The following is a 7827-nucleotide window of genomic DNA, read 5'->3' as shown; positions in this document are numbered from 1 at the left end:
TCCTTCCTTCCTTCCTTCCTTCCTTCCTTCCTTCCTTCCTTCCTTCCCACCTTCCCGCCTTCCAATTCTCCTTGCCTTTGATTCCTACTATTACTTCTTTTTAAAAAAATCTCTTGGGCGCCTGGGTGGCTCAGTTGGTTAAGCGACTGCCTTCGGCTCAGGTCATGATCCTGGAGTCCCGGGATCGAGTCCCACGTTGGGCTCCCTGCTCAGCGGGGGGTCTGCTTCTCCCTCTGACCCTCTCCCCTCTCGTGCTCTCTGTCTCTCATTCTCTCTCTCAAATAAATAAATAAAATCTTAAAAAAAAAATCTCTTTATTGGGGCATGATTGACATAAAATGTTGCAGATATTTAATGTATACAACTTAATGTGTTTGGAGACAAGTTTACACCCATGAAACCATGGCTACAATCTATAATCATAATCATTCATCACCTCCAAAGGTTTCCTGGCACCCCTTTTGTTTGCTGTTGTTTTGTTTTGTTGTTTTCCTTTCGTGGTAAAGGCATGCAATGTAAGATTTGTCCCCTTAGCAAACTTTTCAGTACAATGCAGTCTTGCTGCCTCAGTTGTACAGTAGGTCTTCAGAATCTATTCATCTTGTGTGATTGAAACTTTGTGCCTTTTGATCCACATATCCTCATGGCCTCCTCTCTCTAGGCCCTGGAAACCACCATTCTCCTCTCTGCTTCCATGTGTTTGATGAGCACATTCTTTTATTTTTGCTTCAAGTTTTGAGTGAATGTTTATCAATCATGATACCGGTGGGTATTCCCTTCAGGTTACACTTAGCTTCTGAGAATTAAGATCCTCTGTGTCTCTTGTTACTGTGCTGACTCCTGGGGCTGCCCCATTCTCTACTCATTCTGTTACAGGTCTGTCTTCCCAGGCCTGTGGTAGAAAACACTGTGATTCACAATAGTCAACACAATAATATAGAATAGATTAAAAGAGAACAAGCTATGTCATATGCATAGTTTTAACATGTTATAATAAAACATAATTCAAGATATAAATAATATCCAGTAGAATACACGACAGTAGAGGCACCTGGGTGGCTCAGTCAGTTAAGTGTCTGACTTTGGCTTAGGTCATGTTCTTAGGTTCTGGGATCGAGTCCCGCATCGGGCTCCCTGCTCAGTGGGGAGTCTGCTTCTCCCTTTCCTTTTGCCCCTCCTCCTGCTCGTGCTCTCTCTCTCTCAAATAAATAAATAAAATCTTTTTTTTTTTAAAAAAGAAAGAATATATGACAATATACAGTAGAGTATTTTTTAAAAACTATATTTTTACTTACCTCAAATAGTATGGTGAAAAGGAGTTTCTGGCAAATTGAAGATTTTGGTAAATTAAAAGATGGAATTGGGCCTGGACACCAGCCGAGCAAGTTGTCACCTGTATGTGTGATTGAGGAGGTGGTGGTAGAGATTTCTAGTCTGAAATTCCAATTCCGTAGCCTGTCATTTAATCATGAGATAGTCTTTTAAGGTCTCAAGTCTTCTTAGGCATCACTGGTGAAATTCAGACATTCTTGAGAGAGGTTGCACTTTCAGTGTTTAGTAGGTGACCCTGTGGTTACAGGTGTTGGAATCAGCATTTTACTGCTTCCCACTTCCCACTCCTACACACCTCCCACTTTTTAGACCTCATTTCCTGTTTCAAATCTGACCATTCATGCTTCCTACTTCTCACATCACAAATTCAATAATCTTACAACAGTTTACCTCTCTCCCGTTTACCTCTCTCCCGACCTTTGTTCTATTTTGTCATCTTTTTTACTTCTACAGAAATTATAAATCCCACCTTACAGCACTGCTAAGCTTTCAGTAATTTTCTTTTCAGGAAATTATGAGAAGAAAATAAAGGAGTGCTTCACGCTTACCCACTTATTTACCGATTCTGGTGCTCTTCATTCCTTCTTGCAGATCCAAGTTCCTATCTGGTATCATTTCCCAAGCCTACGGAAGATCTTCTGGCATTTCTTTTAGTGTAAGTCTGCTGGCTACAAATTTTCTCAGTGTTCTTTTGTCTGAACATGTCTTTCTGCATTCTGCTTTTGTTTTGTTTTAAAGATTTATTTATTTTAGAAAGAGAGAGAGTGAGAGCGTGAGCAGGGGGCGAGGAGCAGAGGGAGAGGGAGAGGAAGAGAGAATCTCAAGCAGACCCCCAGCTGAGCGTGGAGCCTGATGAGGGGCTTGATCCCATGATCCTGAGAGCATGACCTGAGCCAAAACCAAGAGTCAGAAGCTTAACCGATGGAGTCACTCGGTGCCCCTGTACTCTCTTTTTGAGGGATAGTCTTGCTGGGTACAAAATTTGGGGTTGATAGTTTTTTTGCTTGTTTGTTTCAGTATTTTGGAGATGGGATTCCATTACCTTCTGGCCTCCATTCCTCCTTTTCTTCCTCTCCTATTCTTTCTCCCCTTTCTTTAATAATAATGTAGCCATCATTTGTATTGTTTCCCTGTTTGTGAGGTCTTTTATTCTCTGGCTGTTTTCAAATTTTCTCTTTGCTGTTGGTCTTCAATGGTTTGACCATGAAGTATCTAGGTGAGGTATTCTTTGTGTTTATCTTGCTTGTAGTTCACTCAGATTCTTGGATCTATAAGCTGAAATTTCACATCAAGTGTGGGAAATTTTCAACTACTATTTCTGAGGAGTCCAGCTTCCGGTTAAAAACCTATGTGGGATTTTTCAGGCCTGGCCATAGGCAACTGCAGAGGCTTTCCCTGGCAGGCCTCATGGTGGGAAGCTGCCCTCCCCACACCAGGCTTGGTGCACGGTCAGTGCATTGCAGTGTGGAGGGAATTGTAGTTAAGGACTTGGGCCCCACTGGAGGGTCATGCTCATCCCATATTTGCATTCTGAGCCTCAGAACCTTTATTCCTAGATCTTTATCTGAGGCCTTGGGCAGAGGTCTTTTTTAGGTGCCTCTGCTGAAGTCTCCCTATAGGAGGAAAGAGGGAGAAAACCTGAAGACACTTTCCCCTCCTGACTCAGTGCCCAGTACTTTTCCACTTAGGGTCCTCTCCTCCCTTCCTCTGACCCCAAGGTCCATAAAACTGCTGGAGTCTTTTGTTGGGGCTCTTTCAACAGTGAGAAAATCCCCATGTCTGATCTGATTCACCTGACCCATGACTGGTATGCCATTTCATGAGGAAAATAAAACAAAGGAGAGTCAGTGTTTTCTCCAATTTTAGCCTCTTGCTCATACTATCATGATAAGTAATTAAAGGCTTAACTCTTTCATTTTTGGCTTGTTGCTTTAATCTGTTACTTGGACATCTGACAGCTCAGGTCTCTTTCTCTCCCAGCTCCTGACATTTCCTTAAATAATTTTGCTGTCCCATTATCACCTTCTTCTTATGAAACTCTAGTTACTCATGTTAGGCTGTTTAATATTGTCCTTATGTCTTTGGAGCCTGGTTCATTTATATTCCATCTCTTTTTACTTTTCTTCAGATTGCATGATTTCTATTGATTTATCTTCAAGTTCATCAAAGTTTCTCTTACCACTTTCAATTTGCTCAGCTCCTGTGCAGTGAATTTTTCATTCAGCTATTGTACTTTTCAGTTCTTGAATTTTCATTTTTAAATGCTTTTCATTTCCTCTGATGAGATTCTATATCTTTTCACTCATTAAAATCATGTTTTCTTTCCTTTTCTTTAAATTTAAATTTATATATTTATTTTTTTGTTTCAGGAGTAGAATTTAGGGATTCGTTGCTTACATATAGCACCCAGTGCTTAACACAACAAGTGCTCACCTTAATACCCATCACCCATTTAGTTCATCCCCCACCCCCCTCCCCTCCAGCAGCACTTAGTTTGTTCTCTATAGTTAAGAGTCTCTTATGGTTTGCCTCCCTCTCTCTCTTTTTTTTTTCCCCTTCCCTTATGTTCATCTGTTTTGTTTCTTAAATTCCACATATGAGTGAAATCATGGTATTTGTCTTTCTTTGACTGACCTATTTCACTTAGCATAATACACTCTAGGTCCATCCACATTGTTAAAAATGGCAATATTTCATTCTGTTTAATGGCTGAGTAATACTCCATTGTATATATATATATAACCACCATGTTTTCTTTTAATAATTCTGCATATCATCCTTTAATTCTTTGAATATATTTATGATAGCTTCATTGTCTCATAAATTACATATACAGAACACCTCTAGGTTGGTTTCTACTACCTGCTTTTTTTGGATTATGTATTGCATTTTACTTTGTGTGTATATGTGTGAGCATGTCTAGTAATTTTGATTGTATACTGGATATTGTGGGTGAATCAGTGTGGAGATTGAATTTTGTGATATTTCTCTGTTGATTTGTTTTCATAGGTAGTGGGATTACTGGTAGATCACCTTGAACTTGTGTAAGCCTTGGTTTTATGTTTTCTTAGGGAGTATTTATGAAAATTCCAATGTTTTTTCAAAGCATAGCTTTAACTTGTGGGATTCAATCACATAATTTTCATCAGGCAATCTTATCAAGGCTTGATTTTAGACTTGGGTAGGGTAGGTCTATTGTAAACTTTACTCTGGGGCATGATTCTTACTGCTGAAGAGTGGTATTTCTGGTGTCTCACCCGGTTGCCTGGGAACAGGTGTTTTAAAGGTCTCTCCATTCTTGCTGACAACATCCCCCAACATTGCTTAACCTCAGGTATTTTTGTTCTGCCCTCAACCCCAGAATAGACAAATTCTGGTACAGTTTGTCTGAACTCTCCCTCCACATGTATAAGTTCAGTCCTTGCCTAAGCACTTGCAGAGATTCCCCACATGGGATTCTTCCCTCTGCATAGATCCTTCAACATTTGTGTCCCACCTCACAGAATCCACTCTAGTTGCCCCACACTCTGATCTCTGCCTACTGAGCTCCGCAGGACTCCTGTGCTCTGCTTGGTCTTCAACTGTCACCCAGTTGGGAAATTGCTTCCTGGTGTAGAGCTGGGGGCTCAACTTGTGAATTTCGCTTCTGTTTTGTGATTTTGTATGTAATTTGTGAAAACAATTCCATCGTATGTTTTGCTTTTAAGGTGTTTTGGCAGGAGGACTAGTCTAGTATTAGTTACGGGAGACTGCAATTCCCACCATGGGTTCTTGAACAAGGTATAATGAGAGGGTGTTGATGGACAATGATAAAAGTGGTTTGTAGAGCAGACAACTGGGGAGTCAAGATGCTGAGTAGGAGGCATTTCCGTCTTCTAAGCTGAAAACTAAGGTCAGGATGAGGTTTGAGGAAATATAAACAAAAGGGAAATACCATGCTAGAGAAAGAACTAGTGTTGGGTTAGTGATAAGTTGGATGTGAAGAATGAAGAAGAAGGTTTAAAATGGTGCCAGAAATGTTTTAAAAAGGAGTTCTATCTCTGGATGTAAATACTGAAATATTTATGAATGAAATGATAACATGTCTGGGATTGATTCAAAATAATAAAATTCAGGGATGAAAGTGGGGAAAGGGTGGGGATAGAGGTGAGACGAGAGTGACCATAGATGACAATTGTTGAAGATAGGTTATGAGTCCTTGAGAATGTATTATATGCATTTTTCTACTTTTGTGTCTATCTGACATCTTAAATTAAGAAATCAAACAAAATAAAACAAAAATGAGGGGTTATAAACCTGGGAGGTGGAGTGTAGGTGAAGTTGGGGAGACTGCCGATTTTCGAGGTAGGGGAAGAGGGGATCAGGCAGTGGCAGTTCGTTAAGTCTAAAATAGGCTTTTATGCAAAAATTGTTTTAAAAATGATTTGCCCCAGCTGACTCATTCTGCTCCCTTAGAAGTGGCATCAAGTGCAAGGTGTATTTGATTAGCTGCTTGAAGATGTGGGTCATACGGCACCTGCTGACCAGAGGCTGTAGCATCAAGGCCACTCACTGACCCGGCTCTGGATTCAGTGTTTGTGGCTCCCATTAGCTGAGAAAGCTCTGCATGGCCCGGGCCCAGACTACAATGCACAGGTTTGGTCAGACTCTGGCCCACATCTCCCTGAGTGGTTCCTGGAATAATTTCTGGAGGCATTTTGCTGTACTACCCCTTTCTGTACCGCCTTCTTGGTCAGCTGTACATGCCTGGAGCCTCCCCGAATCTTGCTTGCTCTCACCTGCTTCTTTCCAACTAACTGTGGACTCCGTAATTGAGCCCAAGAGAGGGGACTGTTCCCATAGCCTGAGGAGTTTCAAAAGTAGAGAGACTTTTCTACAAGTTAAGATAAAGAAGAAGGAGAAGAGGGGCACCTGGGTGGCTCAGTCATTAAGCGTCTGCCTTCGGCTCAGGTCATGATCCCAGGGTCCTGGGATCGAGCCCTGCATCAGGCTCCCCGCTCGGCGGGAAACCTGCTTCTCCCTCTCCCACTCCCCCTACTTGTGTTCCCTCTCTCGCTGTGTCTCTCTTTGTCAAATAAATAAAATCTTTAAAAAAAAAAAAAAGAAGAAGGAGAAGAAGAAGAAGAAGTGGAGGAAGAAGAGGAAGGAGGGGGAGGAGGAGGAAACCATTTTCATCTCTTACATACCACTTTCTTTTCTCATTCATTCAACAACCCTTTTAGGTGCTGCTGTGTGCCAAGTTTTATGTTAAGGAGTGGTTGAGGTTCAAAGGTAATCAAGACACAGGTCCTTCCTCAAGGATCCACAGCCTGGCGGTGAACGAAAGACATGCACACAGAGTGATAGAGTCACAGGCACCATGCGAGATGTCTGTGCGGGCCCCGGTGGGACACAAGGAAGGAGTGGGCGGCCATTATTATTTTGCTCTTTCCTGGGGTCTGGGTTTTAATACTGTCCTTGCGACCTATGCATAAACTAGATTCTCTCTGAATCTCCATTTTTTCATTTTAAAATAAGGCTAACTATACCTGCTTACAGATTTTGGGAGTGTCAAAAAAAAGTCTAAAAGGACATTTGCAAGCCATTGGGGTTGATGATGATGATGATCTTTCCTTCTTCCCAGGCACACCAGTGAGAACTCTGGGCCCAGCTTCTCCCAGGTGACAGTCAAGTGACCGTTGTCGCCTGCACATTCAGCCATATGAACATAAGCTGGGGGCTGCAACCATTTCCAGGGAAGATCTGCAAGTAAGAGGAAACCTCTTTTGCCATGTAGGTAATAAATCTTCTGCCTATTGACTTTTAAAAGTGTGGAGGCAAATGTCCCATTTGTCTGTTTAATACCAACCACCCCCTTAACATTTGTTTTGCTGTACGGTTTACAAAGTACTTTAGAAAGTCACAAATCACTGGTGTCTCATCATAACCTTTTGACTTGGTAGAAGAGATTTCATTTTAACCCTCATTTACAGAGGTGGAAAATAGGGCCCAGTGATGTTAAATGTGGGGCCCAGGATCCCTAGCTGTAGCAGAAGCCACAACTGAATTCTGGTCTTCTCTTTCCTAATCTTTGAGATCAGCCGCTCCTCTTTGTAAGCATCTAGAGCACTCAGGGCTCCCCTTTGACGTCTTTAGGAGAAGGTTGCAAACTCTTTTTTAAAATGTATAAGAAATTATTTGTATTTGGACGTGTGGTGGGCATCGGGTCCTCCCCCCCCCCCCCCCCCCCCCGCCCCGGGCCCTGCTGCAGTCACAATCAAACAAACAAATAAGCATCTCCATTGTTTTGTGGATTATTTCCCCATGAGGCAGATGTTTACTTTTCACAAATGAAAGCTCATTGTTGTCAGGAACATTTAAGAGGCTTAACCTGTCTCCTCTGGCATATGGCGCTGGCTTTTCATGATAAAACTGGCTGTGTGCAGCGGCAGACGAAATTGCAAGCCTCCCCCTGAAACTTCATCAGTCGCTGTTGCGGCGTCACTGCTTTCCTAT

The 7827-nt window shown here is 42.0% G+C and overlaps 1 long non-coding RNA gene across 1 annotated transcript in view; it reads left to right on the top strand.

Annotated features, from left to right (window-relative positions):
* The window catches only part of LOC118009368, a 64805-nt gene extending 57832 nt beyond the window's left edge, over nt 1-6973 (top strand). Inside the window, exon 4 of the long non-coding RNA XR_004678905.1 lies at nt 6956-6973. This is a non-coding gene — a long non-coding RNA (uncharacterized LOC118009368). The remainder of the gene's footprint in view (nt 1-6955) is intronic.
* Nucleotides 6974-7827: the final 854 nt, after the last annotated feature.

The sequence above is a fragment of the Mirounga leonina genome, unplaced genomic scaffold (assembly GCF_011800145.1).
Source record: "Mirounga leonina isolate KUSES-001 unplaced genomic scaffold, KU_Mleo_1.0 Mir_127, whole genome shotgun sequence".
Taxonomy (NCBI): Eukaryota; Metazoa; Chordata; class Mammalia; order Carnivora; family Phocidae; genus Mirounga; species Mirounga leonina.
The sequence above is the reverse complement of the archived record's forward strand: the minus strand, read 5'-3'. Positions and strand labels throughout refer to the sequence as shown.